The following is a 25,249-nucleotide window of genomic DNA, read 5'->3' as shown; positions in this document are numbered from 1 at the left end:
TGTTTGTATATGCATTGACACTGTAACAATTCTGTATTTATTTATATATAAAGAAAGAGACAGTTAATAGAGTTAGATGAAAGATATATTAGAATTATAATAAATTAAAATTATGTCTAATATAATCTAACAATTCAAAAATTATAATGAAGGTTGGATTCTGTAAGGAAACCCTTTTGGAGCCAACATAATTTACTTCAAGGACTTACGAGGGCTGCATTTTATAAGGCGTTAAACTCTACATTTACATCATGAAGGAACTTTAGCTGCTAAAGTTTAGTGTAGTTGCTTAAGGACTTTCCAGATCTTTTGGATTTGTGTATTCTGGTATTTTTATGAACGCTCGGTCTTGGAAATCACTTCTGTCTAAAACTGGAGAACTGCTGGTGGGCATTTTAACTAACATAGCAATAACCTAGCTTAGACTAAGAACGTTTCATAATATGTGATACTTTGAAAGTACTGATAGATGTTGCAAAAATGTTACATTGAAAGATGGATGGGCAAAGTCTTCTGTTAATGGCAGAAACTTTTTCTCTAATCTTTTCTTTTTTTAATGAACCTGTCACATATCGATAAATTAATTAAAATAAGAGAAAGAAATAAAACAAAGGAAAACAAAATTTGGGAAAACTAGGGCATGGATATGTATAAATTTTTAAAGAGAAATACATCAAGATTTCTAAACATCAATATTCAGTATTTTCAGTCCCAAATCTCTCTTTATAAACTAAGATGGAAAAAGCTTATGAAAGATTTAAGACCAAATCTGAATAAAACAATCCTTCATTTAAGTGTTTTTCAATTCTCTTTTTTGGTCACATTAATTTTTCAGCCACACTTCTAAATAATTTTGAGCGAAAGACAAATATAGATAAGCTTTCCAGTATTTTGCTATGGTAAACCTAACAGAATCTACATTGAAGTTTTAACCACTTCTCTTGCAAAGTATATTGACCTAGATTTATTTCAATGATAAAATCTCTGATCCTAAAAAGCCTTCCATTTTCCCAGTCCTAGTCCCTCCCTAGTCCCATTATTGGTTGCCTTTACTTGCATATTCAAGTAATTTGGATCAGTAATTGTTTCCTCCTCTACCAAATATTTCAATGTAATTTTAGTTGTGAAATTATAATAGTAGATATTTATTGATTGAGAACAAAATTGATTTAATTTTTTCTTTTGCATTTGTGGATAAGACTTGGGAGATGCAGAAAATATACCTGCAGTAGGATTTATTCTAAGAAGCATTCCTTGAACAATTTGCCCCCTCCCCCCCAAAAAATTGATTACATTGAATAGCTAGCAGTCATTGCTTATGGCGATTGTCATACTGATGACAACGATCTTGTCTGCAGCTCTGAGAAATCTCGGTGATCTTGATTCAAGTCCTAACCAGACATTATCATTTTAGCATTTTGGGATTAGTTTGGGTAAGCTAGGGGTCAACTCTGAAGTGAACCTGGCTGAAGCCATCTTGTGCTGCCTCATAGTTGCCTGAGAGAGGGAAGGGAAGGAGGAAATAGATAGCCCAGTCTACAGTAAAAATGAAAAGTTTTCCTGTAGGAACCAAAGTCATCGTAACAGGTGGCTGGGGAAGGAGGAGAGGAGCCTGCCCTTTTTATTCATTGGACAATGTGACTGATGACACTGGGAAGGGAAAAATTTTTGCTCTTTTAATTAGGTGAAAACCACAGGAATTTTTAGAGTTAGTTTTCACTTGCTGTGCTGACATGATGTATCCAATAAAGATATTCTTTGAAGAATCTACCTGCCTTGGAGTCCTGCTTTCAATGGGTATGTTATTCGGAACACTGACACTAAGATTTATAAATGGTAATTTGATTTACTATATCTAAAAGTGTCTGCTCCTAAAAAGTCTTCTATGTTCCCATTATTGGCTACATTTAACTATATTTTCAAGAAATGTGAGAAAAAGGCAGGAATTCGAACCTTTCCAAATATTTTAATGTAATATGTAGTTATGGAATTCTAATGGATATTCATTCATTCATTCATTCATTCATTCGGAATAAATAGTACTCCCCTAACTAATGAAGAAGATTAAGATTTACAATTATAGTGTCATATTCTAACATGGTTTTGCTTATATTGTATGATTTGTTTGATGCTAGGTTTAATTGTTTCTGTATAAATGAAGAGAGAATTCTATGCTATAAGAGAACCAAGTGATAACAACAGGATTCAAAATGTTTTCAATGTTTTAGAGGTAGAATTTAAGAAAGAATATTTTTTTCCAAAGCAGCTCTTCTACCAAACAGTAATAAAGGAAGAAATTGCATTGCTCATAAATTACTGAGCAAATTACTGTGCACAAGAGGGGTGTATGATTTTATAAAGTATTTTCTGTATCTTCTGATACATTAAAAGTACTGAAAATAATGAACTATGATTTCCATTTGATTCTTTTTATTATACAGATTTTCTTACAAATGGCTTTAAAGAAAACCAGTATTAACAATAAAGTGAATATATAGATTATTCTAGACTTACTGGGTCTTTTAATTAACTTTTTGCTTCAAAGAAAATGACTTTTGTTTTTCAAATTATAGTCTTTTCAATAATCCAATTAAATTGCCGGAATTGTGAAGCAGAACACTACTATAGAAATTCTGCCAAAGTGTTCAAATAATGTAATACATTATTGTATGCTATGGCAGTAATAAAGATTGAGTTTTATTTGTCATTTGGAAAGGATTTATTTTTGATTCTTTGGGAATATTTTGTAAATGTAAAGATTTTCCCCGTTAATATGAAGCCAAGGCAAAATATTCCATATAGCATATGAGTTCACAAAATTGCATGTCAAAATAATTCTGATTCTAATTCAAACCACTCTATACTGCATACACATACCCATTCCAAATATATTGCTTGTGCTAAGTAGCTGGAAAATACAATTGAACAGCACAAATTAATTAAAAAATATGCACAAATTGAATTTTTTTATTTAGATTAACACTACAGTGCAGCAGTAAAATCAGAAAGAAATAAGAAACAAGTACATCTAACAAATTATTTCCTGAAATTTAAAGTAGAGATGCAGAATTTCCTTCAAATGATCTCACTGATCTTTGAATGGCAAATTTAGGGTGATATTCTACCCTGTTTTCCCCAAAATAAGACATCCCCTGATAATAAGCCCAATCGGGCTTTTGAGCGCATGGCAATAAGGCCAAGCACTTATTTTAGGGTTGAAAAAAATATAAAACAGGCTCTTATTTTCGGGAAAACACGGTAAAGGGGTTAGGATGGAATGCATTTTCTAAATGCTTATTTGCAGTTTCTTGTTTCTTGTTAACGGTTTGGTATTTTATTCAAACTGTAGTAACTAATAACTAAACTATTGTTAATTTAGCATGGATCTTCTGTATGGGAAAAGATAGCCCTTAAACCTCAGGAATCTCAGTGCTTTTCTGGTTAAAAAAAAATCACTTATGGAAAATAGAATTTCAACCAATGCAAAAACCAGTTTGAAAAACCTTTCACACAAGTTCATAGCAAGTTGTACATGATAATACATTTATCTGCACTACACTCAACAGCTAGAACTGAAAAATGCAGATGCTCATATGGTTTGTACAAACAAAAATAACCAGCCAGTTATCGGGGGTGGGGGGGAGGGGGGGAGGATTAACAGCAGCTTTTTCTAAACTTTAGTTATTCTGTCTTATTTCTACAGAAACCTTGTCATTAATTATACAAAGGTTCATTTCAGTAAAAAGGCTATATGGTCCCATCCCCCACCCATAGGCTGGCAAGACATAATTAGCAAGCAAGGAGATTCTTGTTTCAGTATGTGAAACCCTCTTTATCCATAACTCAAAGACAAAGGATAAGTATTGGATGCTTATAAATGTGCTAGCTCCAGATCACTACCATTGGCAGTCTTACAATTAAAGGGTCAATGTATACTAATTAAAGGACCTTCCCTTACAAAATAAGTCAACCTATGTCACCATGCACAATGCAGTTTGCAGAAAGACACCACATGCTTATGAAGTTAATGGGAAGCAAAAGAATTGCTCTCCTTTCTCCCTGTTGCTATTGCTATCATCATGTTTCTTCCTCCTTGCGGAGAAGAAGTAGGGCATACAACAAAAGCAACAGGATCTGAAGATAAATTTCTACAGCAGTACCCTTTGTTGTACAGGTAAGCACAGACTGACATACAGTATTATTTCTCTGCAAAGTAAATATTCCTATGGGGGACTGTCAGTTTGAGATGGAAAATTAACCTGAACATGCAGAATGGAAGAAAAGCTAAATCAACCTTTCTTAATTGTTTGGTATCACAGATCCAACCTAGGAACACTTATTTGCTAACCTTTGGCAATGACCGCAGGTTCATGTGGTTTTTAGTGACTAGACTTAACATTTTGAAGCATAGTCTGTGTAGAGAATTTGAGAACTTGATGTGGAATTTCATTGTTATGAAATTCCCTTATGCTTTTAACTGGCAGACAGTTAAAGTGAAAGGAAGTCAATAAGAGATGGAAAAGCAGAAAAATGAAAGGTTTCTCAGATAGGGAAGAAAACTTTTTAAAAGAAACAGTAGTGGCATTATTCTGGGACTTTTCAAATTCTGCAGAAACTTCTCATACTTGATACAGCAATTCTTCAATAAGAATTCTTATTGAAATAAAACTGCTATTAGGAGTGTAGAAAGACAGTGTAGTTTCTATTAAACGCACTACAGTTTAAAGGCAGTGCTTATTTTTCCTGATTTTCCCCTGGCTTAATACAATTTTAACCAACAGAAGAGAATATTTGTAGCTCAGGGTTGATCTATGAAGTTCTCGATGGTCTTTGAGTTTGGTTAAATGTCTGTGAAGATTCTCAATCTTCCAGGTCATGGCTGTCCCAAAGGTGATTTTTTTTGGGGGGGGGGTTATGTTTGGTTGTTTTCTTGCAAATGTTTCATTATCAAGTATTATCAGTGCTAGAACAGAGAAAGGTTTAAAAGTTTTAACTTTGAGCTTTTTTGCCATGAAATATTTGCTGTTAACACAACATCTGCTGTTCTGCTGTGAGAAACTTTGGCTCTTGATACAACTCTTATCCTAGACCTCTTTGGAAGAATTATTCATTGAAAGCCTGACAATTGAAACTATGGTGCCATATAATACCATCATTATGTGTTAAAGACTCCTTGGCTGGAGCAGAAAAAGAAGAATCCAATGGACTAGTAATATTCATGGGTAGCTATGAAGCAGTCAGCCATTTAGAGCAGTTCCTGTGTTACATAACTTTGACTCGGCACAGGTGGCTATTGACTCTGATACTGGACAGATGGAGCCCAGCCTTCCCTGTGCATAGCCCTAAGGCAGATATCAGTTAAAAACAGCAGCTAATTGTATAATTATTGTAAAGAAAAGGTTCAGCTCCATTAATGAGTTAAATATGAAGGCTCTTGGTGTAAAAAGAGATCTCTCAGGCTTCTATCTTTGTTGGAGATGGTTTCTTGTCATGCATTATACCAAGCTTCCTCTGGTTTTCTGTTCTGTAAACTATTGGACTGGTTCCTATGAATTCCACTGACTGGATTTTTTTGCCCAATAATTCGTGATACAGGTTTTCTTTTCTTGGCTGATACCATAAACTATCTTGCTGAGATTCCCATTTAAAGCTTTCAGAAACTTCATGAGCCATCTTCTGAGACTTTCAGTTGTTTACATATTATAGCAATATATGATTTACAATATACAGTGTGAGTATTATCTCTGTGCTGCTGTGTTATATTGATTTATGGGTAAGACAATAACCTCCAAGACTTCCAGTTACTGTTTAACTTTACCTGCTCTCATTTGTACCTTGAAACACCAGAGCTTTTAGGTTTCATCTAGCAATAAACCCTAATAAATCCCTTTATGGAAAGGAAATTATTAGTGTATTGGAAAGGGAACTCCCCGTCACCAGAATATAAGAATGTTTAATATAAAGGAACTCTCAAAATCTAAATTGCTTTATTGAAAATTTTAAAAGACATCCTTTTTCTAGCTTTCCCATTCACTCCACATACTGTAACATCATGCAATTCAAGTTAAGTATTTTGCAGTACCTTCAGTCTCGAGGGGGTATATGTAAGCACATGCTTATCTGTCTCGTTGAAATTAACAGGATTTCAGCATGTTTAACTTGGTTGAATTGAATTGTAGCCAGCATTTGTAAATGATTTGTAATTCATTTATATTGTATTTGAGACCTCAACGCAAGAAGGTGATAATATCACAGCTTGCAAATTTGCAAGATGAGAAAGAATATTGAATCCTTGGGGATAATTTAAAAACATATCACATTGCCTTACAGACTCCTAAATTTTGCATCTTTCCCCCTTCAAAATTCTGTGGGTGCTATTTTACCAACTAAAGTCCTTTATTAAATATTTCCAAGGAAAACAAAACATAACCTATATTTTGGAGAGAGAGCTTGGTTATGTTTTATATCACCACTACAGTAATTTTGGTGCCTTTGGGGAAATACCTTACACAACTATAGCTTTGTATCAACAGTTTACTACTACTTTTGCCTTGCAGACTATTTATGACTTTATAGAAACAATTTATCATGTCCTTTACAATCCGATTTTATAGTGGCATTTGTAGATACAGAAAGGGGAAACATAATTTTTTTAAAAAAAGCTTTGTAGCATATAGTGGGGTAATAAAAAAATAATAAATGGGAAGAATCTGCTCTGAAGTAGGAAATTGCACAGAGGAAAATTATCCTGTTTGGTGTACATGATAAATGCTTTCTATTTTAATATAGGGGCGACAAACCACAATACTAAAATTCATGTAATTAATTAAAGAAATTAAAATCCTCAAGCCTGTTAGGGTAAAAACGAGGAAGTTTTTTAAAAAAAGGAAAAAAGAAAAGGACAACTCACTTGTGCTGTTGAAAAACAAAACAAGACAAAAACCCTATCTGGCAATCCTTTTCGATTATTAAACACCAAGTTTGGAATGCAGGAGTCTTTATTTTTAATACAAAATAATAACAATATTTTATTTGGCACGCTCCAGTATTCAGAATACTTTCACACACTTGATGGAATCCAGTGTTGTGTGAATAGTTTTTCTCATACTTTCCTCCATTACCAATGTAGTGACAACATTTTCCTTGGCAGCCTGAATAAAACAATTCAGTTCTGTCTAGTTCATTTCCTGTGCCATTTCTCCTTATATTTATATATGAATTAGATGCTAAGCCTGAAAAAGAATGGCTTGAATCAGTGGGATATAGTAGCTACCTTGTTGGAATAGAACTGAGGAGAACCAGTTTCAAGTCCACTGTTAGACATGGAAATATATTGAATGTTAAGTCTCTTTCAGCCGACATATTACATAGATTTTTGTAAGTGTAATATAGATGTAATAAGTATATGGTGAATTCATCTATAAGTCAAATTCATAATAATTCATCTATAAGTCAAATTCATAAACGTGGACAAGATACTGGGCAGACTGAGCGCGGCCACATGTTTATTGGACCCGTGTCCCTCCTGGCTGGTGCTGGCCTCTCGGGAGGTTACACGAGGTTGGCTCCAGGGGATTATAAATGCTTCCTTGAGAGAGGGTGTCTTCCCTGCAGCCTTGAAGGAGGCGGTGGTGAGGCTTCGTTGCGAAGGTTGTTGAGAGTGTGGTAGCGCGACAGCTTCCTCAGTACTTGGATGAATCGGCTTATCTAGATCTGTTCCAGTCGGGCTTCAGGCCTGGATACAGCACGGAAACGGCATTGGTCGCATTGGTAGATGATCTCTGGAGGGCCTGGGACAGGGGTTGTTCCTCTGTCCTGGTCCTATTAGACCTCTCAGCGGCTTTTGATACCATCGACCATGGTATCATGCTGCACCGGTTGGAAGAGTTAGGAGTGGGGGGCACCGTGTTGCGGTGGTTCTCCTCCTTTCTCTCTGATCGGTCGCAGTCTGTGTTGACAGGGGGCAGAGGTCAACCCCGAGGCCCCTTGTATGTGGGGTGCCACAGGGGTCGGTTCTCTCACCCCTTCTGTTCAACATTTATGTGAAGCCGCTGGGTGAGATCATCCGTGGTTTTGGGGTGAAGTATCATCAGTATGCTGATGATACTCAGCTATACATCTCCACCCCGGACCACCCCAATGATGCCCTTAAAGTGATGTCCCAGTGCCTGGAGGCTGTAAGGATCTGGATGGGGAGGAACAGACTCAGGCTCAACCCATCCAAGACCGAGTGGCTGTGGTTTCCGATGTCCCGATATAGTCAATTGGTGCCATCACTGACTATTGGGGATGAGTCATTGTCCCCCACGGAGAGGGTTCGCAACTTAGGCGTCCTCTTGGACTCACGGCTGTCTTTAGAAGAACACTTGATGGCTGTGGCCGGGAGGTCTTTTTATCAGGTTCGCCTGATTCGCCAGTTGCGTCCCTTTCTGGATTGGGACTCGTTAAATACGGTCACTCATGCCCTCATCACTTCACGCCTGGACTACTGTAATGCTCTCTACATGGGGCTCCCCTTGAGGAGCACCCGGAGGCTCCAGCTGGTCCAGAATGCGGCCGCGCGGGTAGTTTTGGGAGCAGCATGGCGGTCCCATGTGGCTCCCCTCCTGCGCGAGCTGCACTGGCTCCCTGTGGTCTTCCGGGTACGCTTCAAAGTCTTAGTTACCACCTTTAGAGCGCTCCATGGCTTAGGACCGGGGTACTTACTAGACCGCTTCTGCCACCAATAGCCTCTCACCGCCCAGTACGCTCCCATAGAGAGGGGCTTCTCAGGGTGCCATCACCCAAACAGTGTCGACTGGTGGCCCCCAGGGGGAGAGCCTTTTCTGTGAGGGCACCCACCATCTGGAACGAGCTCCCCCCAGAGATACAGAAGATTCCGGATCTGCGCACTTTCCGCCGTGCCCTCAAAACATTCCTGTTTCAGCAGGCCGGCCTGGCCTAACTTTCCCTTTATATTGCTTTTTGATTTTATTTTAAACTGGGATGTTTTAAATTATCTAGGACCAGAGTGTTTAGTATATTTTAATTGGTTTTTTATTAACGTTTGTATTACATGTATTTTTATCGTTCGCTGTTCACCGCCCTGAGTCCCTTAGGAATAAGGCGCTATATAAATTTAATAAATAAATAAATAAATAAATAAATAAACTGCAAACAATTGTTTGTGGCATCCATGGCAGCAGTATTTAGATGGTCGTGCAAATTCAACATAGATGGCCAGTAGCCATACGGAGGAGCCTGGATCTGCGCACCTTCCGCTGCACTCTAAAGACCTTTTTATTTCACCAGGCGGGCCTGGCCTAACTTTCTCCCTCTTTTTAAACAATTTTAATATTTTAATATTTTTAATATCTTTTAATCTTCAAAGTTTAAATCTGTTTTAAATTGATTGGGGTTTTAATCTGTCTGGACCAAACTATTTAATTCGATTTTATTTCTGTTTTTTAAATTTTGTATGTATGTATTTTATTGTTGGCTGTTCACCGCCCTGAGTCCTTCGGGAGTAGGGCGGTATACAAATCAAATAAAAGTAAAAGTAAAGTAAAGTAGCAAAGGTTAGAATGTGACTGTTTCCTGGAAATCTTCACCTTTGACTACTTTGAGTAACCTGTGTTGATAATATTGCTGGGAATATATGCAGAAAGAGCAGGTATATGAAAATTTAGATATTTGATCATTTGGAGTGTACTTGACACAGACTGTAAATTTAATGGAACTTTGATCGAAAGACCAATCTCTTTCTTGAGTGCCAGGAGTTCCATGTGAGCATTGGCAGAAACTTTTCTGAGCATGAATGAAAAAATCTGGGATTTATTATCTTGGCTTCAGTCCAACTGAGAAGAGATTAGCATATCCAGAGGCTGGGGGCAGGGGGGGGGGAGGAATTCAAATGTCGTTTTCCTATACTTGGAAAATAAGACTTTGAAATACTTTTGCCATTGTGCAATATGTCCAGATTGATAATTGCTCTTCTTCAGTTAAGATTAAATAAGTGTTAAAGTCATCCCTGTTTCCCTCTTTTCTTTTTTCATTTTTATCAGTCTTTTATTTTTTGAAATAATCTTTGAAATTAACTTTACCTATTATACAGGTAGTCCTTCACTTGCGACCACAATTGAGCCCAAAATTTCTGTTGTTAAGTGAGATATTTGGTAAGACACTTTTGCCCTATTTTATGACATTTCTTGCCACAGTTGTTAAGTGAATCACTTCAACGGATAAGTTAGTGACATGGTTGTTAAGTGACTCTGGCTTCCCCATTGACTTTGCTCGTCAGAAGGTTGAAAGAGGGGATCACACAGGGGTGAAATGCTCCCGGTTCAGACCGGATTGCCCGATCCAGTAGCGATGGCAGCAGGTGGTTCAGAGAACCGGTAGCAAAAATCCCTGCACCCCACCCCCCACCACCATGCCAGCTGAGCTGCACGATCATCAGAGGCTTTTTTTTTTACTTTTAAAAGCATTTTTTCTACAACCTCTTCCAATGAAAAAATGCTTTTAAAAGTAAAAAAAAAGCCTCTGATGATCACGCGACTCAACTGGGATCGTCAGAGGCTTTTCAAAGCATTTTTTTCTGCAACCTCTTTCTTGGCTGAAGAGGTGGTAAAAAAAATGCTTTGAAAAGTCTCTGATGATCCCAGCTGAGTTGCCTGATCGTCAGAGAGGCTTTTCAAAGCATTAGAAAAAATTCTTTGAAAAGTTTTTTTTTAAAAAAAGTTGGCCACGCCCACCCAGTCACATCACCCCCCCTCACCAAGCCACGCCCACAGAACCAGTAGTAACAAATTTTACATTTCACCCCTGAGATCACATGACCCTGGGACATTGCAACCATAAGTATGAACCAGTTGGCAAGCATCTGAATTTTGATTGCATGATCATGGGAATGCTGCAAAGGTTGTAACTGAATAATGGTCATAAGTCACTTTTTCCAATGCCATTGTAACTTTGAATAGACACTAAAAGAATTGTTGTAAGTCAAGGACTATCTGTACTGATAACAGCATTCTTGGGGTAGTGATCAAAACAAGCTGTATAGCATTACTAATCATTTTTTCTCAGACTTAGGAACAAGACAGTAGCAAGCCACTTCTGAAAACCTTCCCAAGAAAAATGCAGAAACTTGCTAGGAGACAAGATGGACTTGAAAGCACATATACAGTATGCATAAAAATTATCCAATGTGCTTTTATGGTAAACTTTATTTGATTTTCCTTTTGTTGAGTCTATAAGAAGACATTAATATTTAGTTAAGATTTTGGATACAATTAAAAATAGGTTTGGCATTCCTTATCCTAGTGTTATATATGAAGAGGGACTGGAACATACCTGATGGAAAAGCCTCTCTTTTATGTTTTAAATATCTGAATCATCTCATACTGTAGTTGTTTAAACCGATGATATGTTTTTGCTGTTTGATCTTCATCCTGCAGCACAATACCCTGTGAAACTGCTTGGCCATAAATAATTGTACACTCCTAAGTTAAGAGCCATTCTTTGTTAGCTCATTAACACCATTAAAAACTTAGGACAAAATGAAAAAGACTTTGTGATGTCTCTCAGATGAGGCTATGCAGTGCAACCAGGCCAAAAGATACACAATGGGATATAATTAACACATGGCTGCAACTCCTTAACTAAAAGTGCCTTTTGTTGGATTCATTCTTTAGAAGCGGTGGGTGGATATGCAATCCTAAACCAAAATGCTTAGAAGTTGAAGGCAGGTTTAATGGAACCATCTCCACATTCCCAGAAGCTTCTTTTTACTTCAGATCTAAAGCACTGGGCACTCCTATTTTCAAGCATAATATAGGCTTTTTATATACTGTAGATGCTACTTCTCAGTTTGCTTTACAGGGAAGCCATTGATATATTATGGACTTCACTGAACTTTTTAAAGTTTCATTACTGCACAGGTGGAAGGCACAAGAAAAGAAATTCTTGCTTCATCAGGAAGTGACATAGAGAAGACTTAGTCTTCTAAATATATTAGCCATTCTATACTTTACTGGAACATGCTTGTGAATTTGAATCCAGGAGAAATATTTAACACTGGATATCCCTCTTTAATAGTCAGATGATTGTTATCTTATGTATGATTGCAATGTATTACAGCATCTAAAGAGAAGTCATACCAGTCATCAACTCAGAAAAGTCTTAAAATTGGATACAATAACAGGAATACACATCTTCAGATACAATAGTAAGGAAGTTATTAATCATATCCTTGTGACATTGAAATAGAATTGTGATCTTGGGCAAGTGACCAAGCCCCGAGCATCTGTTGATGCAAAAACTGCTTTTCTACTTTAGGCAAAAAATAATGAAAATTTCCAGTGTGATCTTAAGTTTTACTCAAAATAAATAAATAGAATATGACAATAAACAAAATGAAAATAGCATGGTAAGATCTATAACTGCAATGCTCTCTACATGGGGCTCCCCTTGAAGAGCACCCGGAGGCTCCAACTGGTCCAGAATGCAGCCGCACGGGTGATTGTGGGAGCGACATGGTGCTCCCATGTAACACCTCTCCTGCACGAGCTGCACTGGCTTCCGGTAGTCTTCCGGGTGCGATTCAAGGTGCTGGTTACCACCTTAAGAGCGCTCCAAGGCTTAGGACCCGGGTATCTTCGAAACCGCCTTCTGCCACCAAGAGCCTCCCGCCGGCCAATACGCTCCCACAGAGAGGGCCTCCTCAGGGTGCCGTCGGTCAAACAGTGTCGGCTGGCGGCCCCCAGGGGGAGAGCCTTCTCTATGGGGGCACCTGCCCTATGGAACGAATTGCCCCCGGAGATAAAGAGGATTCCAGATCTACGCACCTTCCGCTGCGCCCTCAAGACCTTTTTATTCCAACAAGCCGGGCTGCCCTAACTCTTTTAATTGAGTAATTTAGTTCTTAATTTGATTTTAAATTGGGGATGTTTTAATTGTCGTGAGCCAATACTATTTTATTTGTTTTAAAATATTTTTAAATTTTGTATTCTATGTATTTTTATCTTCGCTGTTCACTGCCCTGAGTCCTTCGGGAGAAGGGCGGTATATAAATTTGAACAATCAATCAATCAATAAATAAACATCCTTTCTGAGAATAGTGTTGCTGCTTTGATTGGCATAAGGGACTATTTTGTTATGCTTAACATTGCACGGCAAAGAATGCCAGTATTTTGGCAATCTTATAACCTTAAAAATCTGTTTGATTTAATCAGCCCTCCTTTTACACTTCCTCCCCTTCTTCCTTCTTTTTTGTTTTAGACTTGGACTACTTTAATTATTTCCACATGGCTAAATCTTGGGATTATCATCAAACTTCCCATACTCAATACCCTGATTTGCCCACATTTGCACTTATTGAAGAAAGCCCTCAGCGATAAAGATACCATCATAAAGTTTCTTCTAAAAAAGGAGAAAAGAAAGCAAACTTCTCCATGACTCTGACCTTCTGTGAAAGTACTGAGAGATTTGGCATTTTTGTATTTTTCCCCTCCCCCTCCCCCCTTCTTCCATTGCTTCACGGTCCCTTTAATATTCAGTGCAAAATGAAAGGCATGAAGTTATGAATCTGTTTATAGCTGTAACTCACTTCCTAAGCTTAGTAGACTTTGACATTATAATAAACACTGGTCTCTTGTAGAAATGTGGGACAGAAGAATCATCTCTAGCATCATCTCTAGTTCCATAATGACTGTTACAGGCAGACAGTTCTTTTCTCAGCCTCTTCCACATCATTTCTTACCCTGCAACTTTGAGGCTGGTGGTTGATTAATGGTTTTCCTTCCTGAATTTCAATTTCAATGTAGTCCTTTCTAGTGACTGCTATGAATATATATTAACAATAGTGCTGTATCCAAGTCAATTGCACTTCCTCCTGCGATCATATTGTATCAACATATTTTCTAATATCTAACAAAGACAAATAAGTGCCATTTTTAGGATTAAGAGTTTATATCTTAGCATTGAACTAGCTTACTGTATAGGTCACCTCATTGCTCTAGTAGCTGGCCTTGCCAAACATTTCACAAAGTATTATGAAGTTCGTGCCCACAGATTCAGTACGGAGTACTCAGTTATTCAGTAGCACATTTACATTTACATTCATGATAATATACTAGAAATAGCAGCTCTAAAATTCTTTGCTGCCAGAATTTTTAAAGATTCATCTATTTTATTTTATTTAAAACATTATTCAGTTCCATTTCCAATACTGTATTTACTTCCAATAATGTATCTTGGTTCCCTGTTGGACTCAATATAGTTTACCTAAAAAAAATATTTTCCTGCAAGTTGTATGTGTTTGTGGGTTTGTGTGTGTGATTCCCCTTTAAAGAGTGTATGTGTATATACTTGCTGTGTTGTGTGTTTCTGATGTTTGGATGTTTTCTCTGGTGTTTTGGGTAGGATTGATGCTCTAATTTCCTTGCTATTATTAAAATGAATAAATATTTTGACCTTGTATTTTTCTAATCAACTTTTTGCTTCCTCAGAGACTGGAGTTTTATTTTATGAGGCATATATCTGAATTGACATTTGGGATTTTAAATCTCCCCTCTGGGTTTAATTATTTATTAATGTTATTAATTATTGATTTCTTTTTTTATAGATCACCCATGAAATACTAGGTAGCTCTATACAATTAATTATTGGCCATGTTTTTAAAATCACTATAAAACAGCAGCTGAAACACAGCTGAAAGATATTTGAAATATTAAAAACATCAAGTAAATGTATATGAAATTTTATAGGCATTTCTAACATAGAAGATTTTTCCACTTGCCACTAAGTTGCTGCTAAGGAAGTGACTACTAATTATCTTCAACTGAGTTGCTTTTACAGTTATCAGAAAGTCCCTATCCCTAATGAATCCCACCAATTAGCTTAAATATTATCTTCATCATTTTCTGAATTTTTTTGCGAATGCTCCTTCTTTTTTGCCTGTTTTATCATTATCTCATATTATGGACTACTAAAAATAGTGAAAAGCTTCCATGATTAATGTGCTAAAGGTTATTTATTATTTAAAATGATCAAAATAGGCCATTTATTATATAAAGAAAATGGAAAGAAGCTGAGATTTCTCAAAAAATGCAATGCATAAAAAATAATAATTGCCCCTTCCAGACAATAAATTAAATTGGGAGCACAGCATTGTTTGTGGTTTGCAAAAGTTTTGGATGCAACCCTCAGAGTTAGATTATCCCCTGTAACATTTAGTATGATAGAATGTAGAAAACGGTCAAGAATATGAAGAAATAATGAAATGTACTCAGTTTAATTAAAACAAATCCAAGTTTTGTCATTTCCCCACCAGGTTTCTTACTATAGTCTGAAAGCAGCGACTTTTCTTTCTTTATGGACACCAGTCCACTGTTTTAAGGACTATCCAGTAGAAATGCAGAAGACATCCAAGATACATTGCTTTATCAACATTGGATTATGCCAGAATGAACTCTGGAATGCAATAAATATCACCAATGAAAAGATCCACTCCATAGATTTCCAAAGTAGAAATAGCCATTTGTTGGGAAAAAAATAATAATAATTCTGCTTTGTGATCTTTGGTGCTAGCTGAAGTTGGTTGATGCTTGCAGACATTGATGACTTGTTGTTCATTGCACTGAAGGTACTATCTAGTTTGGTAAGAAAATGTTTTCAAGCAGACAACCAAACTCAAAAAACACCAAGGGACTCCACAGCTACATATATTCTCTTATATTGAAATGTTGTTTCATTTTTGGCTCTGATAAACAAACGAGTTCAGAAACACTGAAAAATTATTAGTGTACATTTGGGAAAGTTGCATGGACTGAGATAGAAGAAGGTAATATTTAATAAATCAATTTATCTGCATAGTGCAGGTCTGCACAATATACAGTTTACAGTTTTTTTAAAAAAAAATAATCTCAAATGAATGCAAATATACATGTCTTAGACTTAGAATAACTTTACTGTCACTTTGAATCAGTGGTGGGTTGCCCCTGGTTCGGACCAGTTTACAAGAACCGGTAGTAAAACCGGCAAGAGGCTCCATCCACTTACCCAGATGTCATCATAAGTGATATGTGCATGCACAGAAGCTTCTGCGCATGTGCAGATGTGCGTGCACACGCACAAGCAAAGGAAGCTGGTAGTAAAGGTAAGTACAACCCACCCCTGCTTTGAATGTACACTTATTGGCATACATTAAAATGAAATTTTGTTATATACAGCTCTCAAAGTCTCAATGACTCAGGATAATGATGGAAGATTGAATTTGAGTCAGTCATCAAGACCAGACCTTTTTGTTCAACAGCCCAAAGCATGTATTACAGTAGAGAGAAGTTCTCTGAAGATGGGCTCCAGCATGAGTCCAAAAGCTCGGAAGAGTAAATCTGTGGTCCCAGTGACCGACCCAAATTTGATCTCGCAATAACTAATCTGTAGCTGCCAAATGTTTCTGCCACCAGGAAAAGCTGGTGCCACCGTCTCAGATTTACATGATCACTTCTGCCCTGAAAGATATGCTGCTGAGCATCTCCAATGCTTTACAGCTTTTACAATGCTTCAATATACTTCAAGATTATTCCATAAAAGGTATACAGAAAACTACATTTTTGGAGAAATATCTCCGAATGTGAATGTGTAATGTGATTACAAACTGTGGGTTTTCTGACTTTCTAAAAGAATTGTGGAAACAAATAGAATAAGAGTATGAATGTTTTGTCCTGAATCATAGCAGATTTACACCCTCCTGCCCAATCCATGTCTCGTTTCAACAGAAAGGGTCATCATAAACAGGAAGAGCAGAAGCCTTGCATGTTCATTGATCGTTAGCATTTAGGAATCAAAATGACTAGGCATACAAATCCTCCCTACTCTCCATGACAAGTTATTTTGTCATGGAACTGCACAGCAGCTGTTCAGATGAAAACTGAGACACTAATACAAACTTGTGTATATATAAATATATTTAATATTCCAATTACACCATGCTTTGTCATCATCCAGAAAGAAACAACACAAGATAGTCAGAAAGACAGGAACATCATGAGGTAATTTTTTACAGTGTAGAACACACTGAAGAAAACGGATGGAAAAGGGAACGCTCCCCTTTTTATACTTGGAGCAATTTGGAGCTTTTATACTTGGAGCAACTTGGAGCAACTTTTATACTTGGAGTAGATTGCATCATAGAGAATCAGCGCTCTCTAACTAATCACCTGCAACTGTGTCTTATGGCCTATTGTACACTTTACTGTTTATTTATTTATTGGTTCAATTTATATGCCGCCCTTTCTCCGGAGACTCAGGGTGGCTTACAATGTGTTAAGCAATAGCCTTCATACTTTTGTATATACCTGCTTAGTAGGGCTTTCGGCCACCCCTAAGTGGTGTTCTTTTTTTATACAAAGTCAGCTTATTGCCCCCACAATCCGGGTCCTCATTTTACCTACCTTGAAAGGATGGAAGGCTGAGTCAATCTTGAGCCTGGTGAGATTTGAACTTGCAGTAATTGCAGGCAGCTGGTGCTACTTAACAGTACTTTAGTTTGCTGTGCCACCAAGGCTATTAAATTCAATATTCTAACATATTGTAATTCTATTTACATTACAGTAACAATTTTATGCAAATGGCATATGTATATTGCATGCAAATTGTCACATGCACTTTTTTTGCACATCTGCAGTCTCTTGTTTGGTGTTAGGTTTCTTTCTGGAGAGGGATGCATTAGTGACTATCCTTTTTCTTTATCCATAATTTCTCAAATCCCAGTTGTTAACTTTCTGATCCTTTCTACCCTAACTTTATTCCTTTGATGATAATCCATTACACAATTAAATTTAGGGTCAGAATACTACTCTGAACACAATTTCGAAATGAATTATTTGCTCACGGGATTCAAGAAAAATATTTCTTTTTGAACATATATAATGGAATTATTAGACTCAAAGTTTTCTTGAGAATTTCAAGATCAATAAATAATCAATAACTCTTCTAAAAGAACTTGAGCATGGTGATTTAGATCACTAATTTTTCCACATTGTCCTTTAGGGAAAGGATCCTGAGACCTCTTTCAGATTACCAAACAGTGTTGGGCTATTATATGTTATTCTCATCCTGAACTGCCTTAATAGTACACTTTTGGGAAGATTTATTGAAGAAGATTTATTGTTCTTGGCAAACACATTCCTTTCAGAATTGATCTCTTGGTACCATTGGCCTAGTTTATTATTTTGCAATGTAGAATTGCTTCTTGCAGAGTTAGCTGTTTAGCAAGAAAACCCTGGGCAACATGGAGGAATGTTATAAGTAAAATCAGATAGAATCTTCTTTATTAAAGAGCTGCTTTGGTTTGAATTACACTAGTTCAATTTCTTGTTACAGCAGCCCTGCATTTCCCTCTGCTTTCTAACTTTTCCTGGCATTTCTCAACCAGCAGCAGAAGATTTGGGTAGATTGAGGTGCGTTAAGATGAAAAGTTATAAAACTATAAATGTCATAATTTGAGTCATACAATAACAAGCACTACTTCTTCATATTGATGTCTACTTCTCATTTGTAATGAAATTTTAGGAAAGAATTTTGCCTGAAAAGAATCTACATGCTGTTGCTTCTGAACAGAAGTCTAATTTTATACCCCAATAGCTCAGTTGTCTCAGTCCAAGAAGGAGAATTTTTATGTGGCTTACCTGTCTGTTACATTCTGCATGCACCGAAGCAAGGACTTCTAGCACTGGTTGAAGTTACTGAGAGCAATAGCTCAGAAACATCTAGGGAGCCATAATCCACATGAGGTAATTGAGAAAAAAACTATTATACATGGTAGTCCTGAATCTAAGATACAGTTGGCTGGTCAGTCCCCATCAGTCATGGCCAAATTTTCTTCTTTTGTCCTCTACCATAAAGTAATGGGGATTGTCACAAATGAAATTACCATCTGTTTTATGAAGCAGATCACTAAGTGCAACAGAACAGTAGATGTATAAACCACTTCTGCTCTTGAGAATCCTTGGAGCCATAAGATTTAAATCCAGGGATTTTGCATTTAATTGATTCCTTTGAGAAAAATGAAAATAGGATATGGATGAATAGCACAATACAATGTTGTATGCTCTCTTAGTGAACTAAATGGAAGAGTATTTTTAAATGCATGAAGATGAACAGGAATCAAAGCAGTCCAACTCTTATTTAAAATTATTTAATCTCAAAAGTAGCTTACTTCTGCTTTTAAAACCTTATTCATGTTTGAATAATAAACAAATAGGCTTAGGTAGTAAGATGTAAGATTGGGTCTGTGCATATGAACAAATGTGGATGTAAACAGATTTCGGGGTCTTCATTCCTAGGTGAAATATATTCATCTAGTTCATTTTTGATCATTTAAAATTACAGCTATTATATGAACCAGTTGGGTTTTATTCATAAGGTTTCTGTATGCAATAAAGAGTTTTATGTGTCTTAAGGGGAGGTCAGAGGAAGCAACTTAAGTACCTCTACTAGAACTGACAGCTATGGTTGGGATTTCTTCCTTTCAGTTACAGCATAATACTTTTACTGTTTGTATTGTTTATTGCAACAAGAAGAATATTATTCTTTTCAACCATATTGTGACTTTTTAGAGCAGGGGTGTCAAATTTGCGGCCCACGGGCCGGATGCAGCATATGCTGGCCCCAGCCCCACCCAGTTTAGCGAAGGGGAAAAAAGTCCTGATACGTCACGTGATGGCACCATGGCAATGTGAGTTTGACACCCCTATTTTAGAGGATCTAGAGACGGCATTAAAGCAGATGGTCTTTTACTGAAAATTCAAAACAGAATCAGTCCTACATCAGATTTTCACTCTTAACAATTAATTGCATCAAATCCTGAAAGTTACTGTCTCCTTATGTAGTCCACTCACCCTAATATATATAACTCAACCTAATCCCATAATATGAAATCAGGAGCAAATGTTACCAGGTAACATCATAGTTGTTAACTACTCAGGTCCTCACTGCAGTATTTAGCCTATCTCTGTTCGGTTTGGCCACGCCCTTTCAATCTTGGCTAAAGAAAATTAAAATGGGTCTGAGTAAATATTGGTTTATTTTTTTAAATGTCTCACATTGAGTTACAAAAGATAAATCAACTCTTTCCTGATACATTTGAGCACTGTTAGAAATACTACTAGATTTAAAACTTGGATTTTTATTTGTTCTTCATTTATACTGGACATCTTTCAAATCCCTTGAAATGAATATAAATATATAAATATAAACATAAGCATGGCACTGATAAGAAAATACATCCACCACAGTAGTGGGTTTCACTTGCCTTCGCTACTGGTTCGGAACTGTGAGCGCACATGTGTGCGTGCTTGCTTTGCTTGTGCGTGGTGCTTCTGCGCATGCATAGAGCATCCATGATGATGTCCGGGCCGGTCGGTGGAGCCTCCCGCCGCTGCTGCTGCTACTATAGGTTCGCCCAAACCGGGGCGAACCGGTAGAAACCCACCACTGATCCACCTTGGATGACTTCAAATTGCCAGGACCAGGTTTAGCATAACGAAGAGGAGGCTTATGGGTAACATGAAAGCTGCTTCCCAGTACTTGCCAGAGAAGAGGAAAAAGTGCTCTATTTATTTTCCAAAGCACCTGAGGCAAGACAAAAAGTAATGAATGGAAGCTCATGAGAGAAAGATCCAACCTGGAATTAAAAAGAAATTTCTTGACAATGAGAATAATTAATCAATGGAACAGTTGGCCTCCCGGAGTTGTGGGATCCCTTCACTGGAGATTTTCAAGGAAAGATTGTACAAGCATTTGTCTGGGATAGAATAAGTATTCCTGCTCTGGGCAAGAGATTGGACTAGAAGATTCCACAATCTCTTCCAGCCTTATGATTATAAGAAACATGCAAAATTATGATTTCAATGTAACCAGGAAGTGACCTAGTTAGATAGAATAGAATAGAATTCTTTATTGGCCAAGCGTGATTGGACACACAAGGATTTGTCTTTGGTGTATATGCTCTCAATGTACATAAAAAGACAAGATACATTAGTCAAGAATTATAAGGTATAACACTTAATGATAGTCATAGGGTACAAATAAGCAATCAAATCATACTAGGAAACAATCAATATAAATCGTAAGAATACAAGTAACAAAGCTACAGTCAGGCAGTCATAAGTGGGAGGAGATGGGTGATAGGAACGATGAGAAGATTAAATTGATTCATTTTATCTATTCCCTCTAATGCTTCTCTTCCTTCCTTCCCCTCTACTTTAACTCCTTGATTTTAACCTCGCTCATCCCTGAATTGACATTCCATGATATTCAATTTCTTTCTTATCTTTTGAAGTCCTAGAATTATTCCTATTCTGCTAATGCTTTCATTGGCTGCAAGTTTGTACATATCCCCAAGCATATCTTACATATGAATCAAATCTAATATTCAGCTAATAAAGTCTCTCCCTCTCTCTCTCTCTCTCTCCCTCTCTCTCTCTTCAAAATATGCCTCATGTAGTTATTATAAATGTGAATGAGCATATCTAAGAAAAAATATATACATAAAAACATGATTTCATAATAACCAGAAAAGGTTGATGTGATCACCAAATTAGTCACACTGGATTTTAGCAAGTGTGATTCAGAACTGAATTTCATGGTCGCCATGTTATGCCACTGATATGTAATGTTACATACAGCACATTTTGAATAAATGTTCTGAAAAGCAAACCTTAACATAAATATGAGATGCATAACTTAGTCCAGAATTATAATGGAGAAGAGACTTTTTAAAATAATTTGCATGTATTTTCAAACGTTGATATCTATCAGCCTCTTGCTAATCTTTGTACATGAAATGAAGCTTGACATGACTAACTTGCTGTGTCCTTTTTCTATATACATTGTGGTTACATGAATTAAACTTAGCCAGGATTGCATGATCTGAAATAAAAATTAAATCCCCAGGCAAAGCAAAACAGAAGTGGATCCCTAGACTTTTGTTTTTGGTACTGGAAAAATACAGAGCTTAAATAGACACAACTAGTTAGAATCTCAAGGGCTAATAATAGAATGGCCATTTTGCACTTTAAGCATAATTAAATTAGTCACTCTAGAGAGAATGTACAACCTAACCCCTTGTAAATGGGAATCAGTGGTAGTTTCATGGAAACCCTATGATTGTGTGATGGCAGTGCATGTATAGAAAGGATCAAAAAGTGATAATTTTATTTTTATTTATTTATTTTATTCGGCTTATATGCCGCCCTATCTCACAATGGACTCAGGGCGGCTCACAACAATAAATTAGTATCTTGATTTTTTTATATGCAGATGTAGCCTCACAAACATTACTGGTGGAACTGTTCTTTATTGATGTGCACAAGTTGAATATCACATTGAATATGACCATGACACTCACTATGGAAATATTTCAGGAGAAGATACTTAGAATTTCCTTTGTTATACTGTAGAAAAAATCTACAGTCAGAAATCACATCAAATTCATAAACTTGAATGTTTATTTGTTAAGACATGATATAGTTCAAGCATACACATCTATTGAACCCAGAAATTATTTCGGATAAAGAGCCAGAATGAAGTCAGTCATGGCTGTAAATCTTTACAGAATACTTTTTTTCTTATTATACTGGGATCTTGCTATCCTGGTTGCATCCATGCCCAGAGCTTCTAGCTCTAGTCAGCAACAACAAATATTTCTTTTGGTCTGTTTACGTTGCATTGTTTAACTTAAGTTATGTTGATTGCTTGTATTGCATTGTCTAATTTAAATTATCCAATTGAACATTATCTTGAACTCAGAATAGCCAAGGTATGCTATATAAAACCAAGCCTATAAATGATCAAATATTCATGTGTGGTATGGGCTATAGTGCTGGTTAAGGAAGCTGTATTCCTAAATTAATGCTAAGTGAAGCTCTCCCAGCATCTCTTAGCAATGTCTATCATGGCTGAATCTGCTTGAAGTTTTAATGCAACAATAGTAGAAGAGCCAAAATTCTAAATGCTGACTTTTCTATGGAGATTTTTTTTTAAAACCAAACTTAATGGTAGACATTTTTAACTTCTCACAGAACCCTTTTCAATGTTTTTTTTTTTAAAAAAAACAAGTTTTATTGGTTTTTTTCTTTTCTCCTCTTCCACTTTCACCCACATCTTTCTCTTTTTTTTGAACAGAGTGTTGGTCGTTTCTTATCTTATACAGTTAGTCAAATTCAAATACATTTTACTCAATTACAATTTTTGTCAATATCGTCTTCCCCCCTTTCCTTTTTTTGAATATACCTCAATATTTCTATACTTGCATATATAAACTCCTTCTTTATTTATCCCTAAATTCTAACTTTGCTAGTTGTACATATTTGTCCTCTTTTATTCTTTAACAATTCATTCTTTTTCCTAATATATTTATATTTGTTTGTTCAGAGCTGCCTTTCTTCCACTTCATCTTCCTTTTTTTTATTGTACAGCAGTCTTTCTCCTGAACCCTTTTCAATGCTTATCCTACTATTTTAATCTTGCAATTTTGGAATCAGATCTGATGTTTTCACAAAAGGCAATTCAAAACATAAACCAATGTCTGGGATAGTGTTCATAATACAGTAGTAAAATTGTGGGAACCTTTTGGGAAAAGTGTATTTTTGAGGTTTGATGGCTAATAACAACACTTTTGGGGTGAGTTTCAAGATAATCATATCCCACTGCTGGAATGGCCTGGGAATAGCCCAGACCTTAACCCAATTGAAAATCTATGGAGCCAAGTAAAGAAACATGTTAGTCAGAAGCGATCCAGCAATAAAACCCAGTTAATAGAAGCAATCAATCAATCTTGGTTTCACATTATAACAGCTGCAGAACTAAAAGATTTGGTTCACTCCGTGGGAAGAAATTGTAAAGCCTTTTTTTTTTTTTTAATTTGATTTATATGCTGCCCTTCTCCGGAGACTCAGGGCGGCTTACAATGCGTTAAGCAATAGCCTTCATACTTTTGTATATTTATACAAAGTCAGCTTATTGCCCCCACAAACTGGGTCCTCAATTTACCTACCTTAGAAAGGATGGAAGGCTGAGTCAACCTTGAGCCTGGCGGGATTCGATCTTACTTTAATTGCAGACAGCTGGTGTTAAATTACAGAGCTCTGTCTGTTGAGCTATTCAGCTATTCATGCTAAAGGTTACCCCAACTAAGTATTAACTGACATGGTGATACTTTTTGTATATCTCGTTTTTTCTACGTGTTTCACTTTTCTTCTTTATACTGTAACTGCTATTCTAATAGCGAATCCTTCATAAAAGTTATTGCATTACATTCTTGATTAAATTATCTTTCCATTGATATATAATTTTATGGTACTAGTCTCCCCAAAAAGTGGTGTTATTAGCTAATTTTAGAAAATACACTTTTCCCAAAAGGTTTCCACAATTTTGGCCACTACTGTATACTAGCTGTACATGTAAAGGATTGTTATCTTTGTTAGACATGGAGATATTCAGTCAAGCACCCCCAAACTGCAGCCTAAAGGGGTTATTCAAATTAGATACCGCTTCTGCTGCTTGTAAGCATCTGGCTGGTTTATCAAGCATGTTATGAAATGATTAATGAATATCCTTTCTGTTCCTTTCAGGGTCCACCTGGTCCAAAAGGTGAGAAGGTGAGTCAGCAAATCTCTGCTACTAACCAACTAAGCGGAAGTCCTCCTGATAGTAACTGGTGGCTATTGAAGCAGTTATGATATGAGATTATTTAAGAGAGCTGGGTTAGCACACACGCTGTGTTAAAACTATCATCTTTCCACTTTGCAGGGAGATCAAGGTGATCAGGGCCCTCGGGTAAGCATATTAACCAAAATGTTACACTTCCTCTTCCCTGACTAGGCAGTTAGTCCATAGCGCAAAACTAAATTGAGCTGAGTGTCGAGCTAATTATGCTTATTAGCTGCTTTTACCCTGCATGTTGTAGAAAGTGTCTGCAGGAGAGCCAAAGGCAAACATGATTTCACAGCCATTAAAATATGCAAGCAAAAAGAGTTCACGCTACACACATTACTGCACACACTAAAAATTCACAATCTCTGTGGTTCGATAGCCATATTCTATCTAGGGAATGATTGTGATGTGCTGCATTAGAAAACCATCTTGCCTAACTAAACTTCCAGCCTTCCCCACCTGTTTCTTTTGTCAAGATCTGCATGAGCTTCTAATAAAGCAAATGACAGTTGGATTTTTTTAGCAAATTGTACTTCTTTAGAAAGGAGTTTTG

The 25,249-nt window shown here is 36.7% G+C and overlaps 1 protein-coding gene across 1 annotated transcript in view; it reads left to right on the top strand.

Moving 5' to 3' along the window:
* COL25A1 (collagen type XXV alpha 1 chain) overlaps window positions 1–25,249 on the top strand; it is a 112,686-nt gene that overhangs the window by 2,935 nt on the left and 84,502 nt on the right. Inside the window, exons 2-3 of the mRNA XM_087875551.1 lie at window positions 24,615–24,641; window positions 24,793–24,819. The gene's annotated coding sequence lies outside the window, so the exon portion shown is untranslated. The remainder of the gene's footprint in view (window positions 1–24,614; window positions 24,642–24,792; window positions 24,820–25,249) is intronic.

This window comes from Pantherophis guttatus, chromosome 8 (assembly GCF_059756535.1).
Source record: "Pantherophis guttatus breed Tessera chromosome 8, ASM5975653v1, whole genome shotgun sequence".
NCBI classification, from domain to species: domain Eukaryota; kingdom Metazoa; phylum Chordata; class Lepidosauria; order Squamata; family Colubridae; genus Pantherophis; species Pantherophis guttatus.
This window is presented reverse-complemented; position numbering and strand designations above follow the sequence as displayed.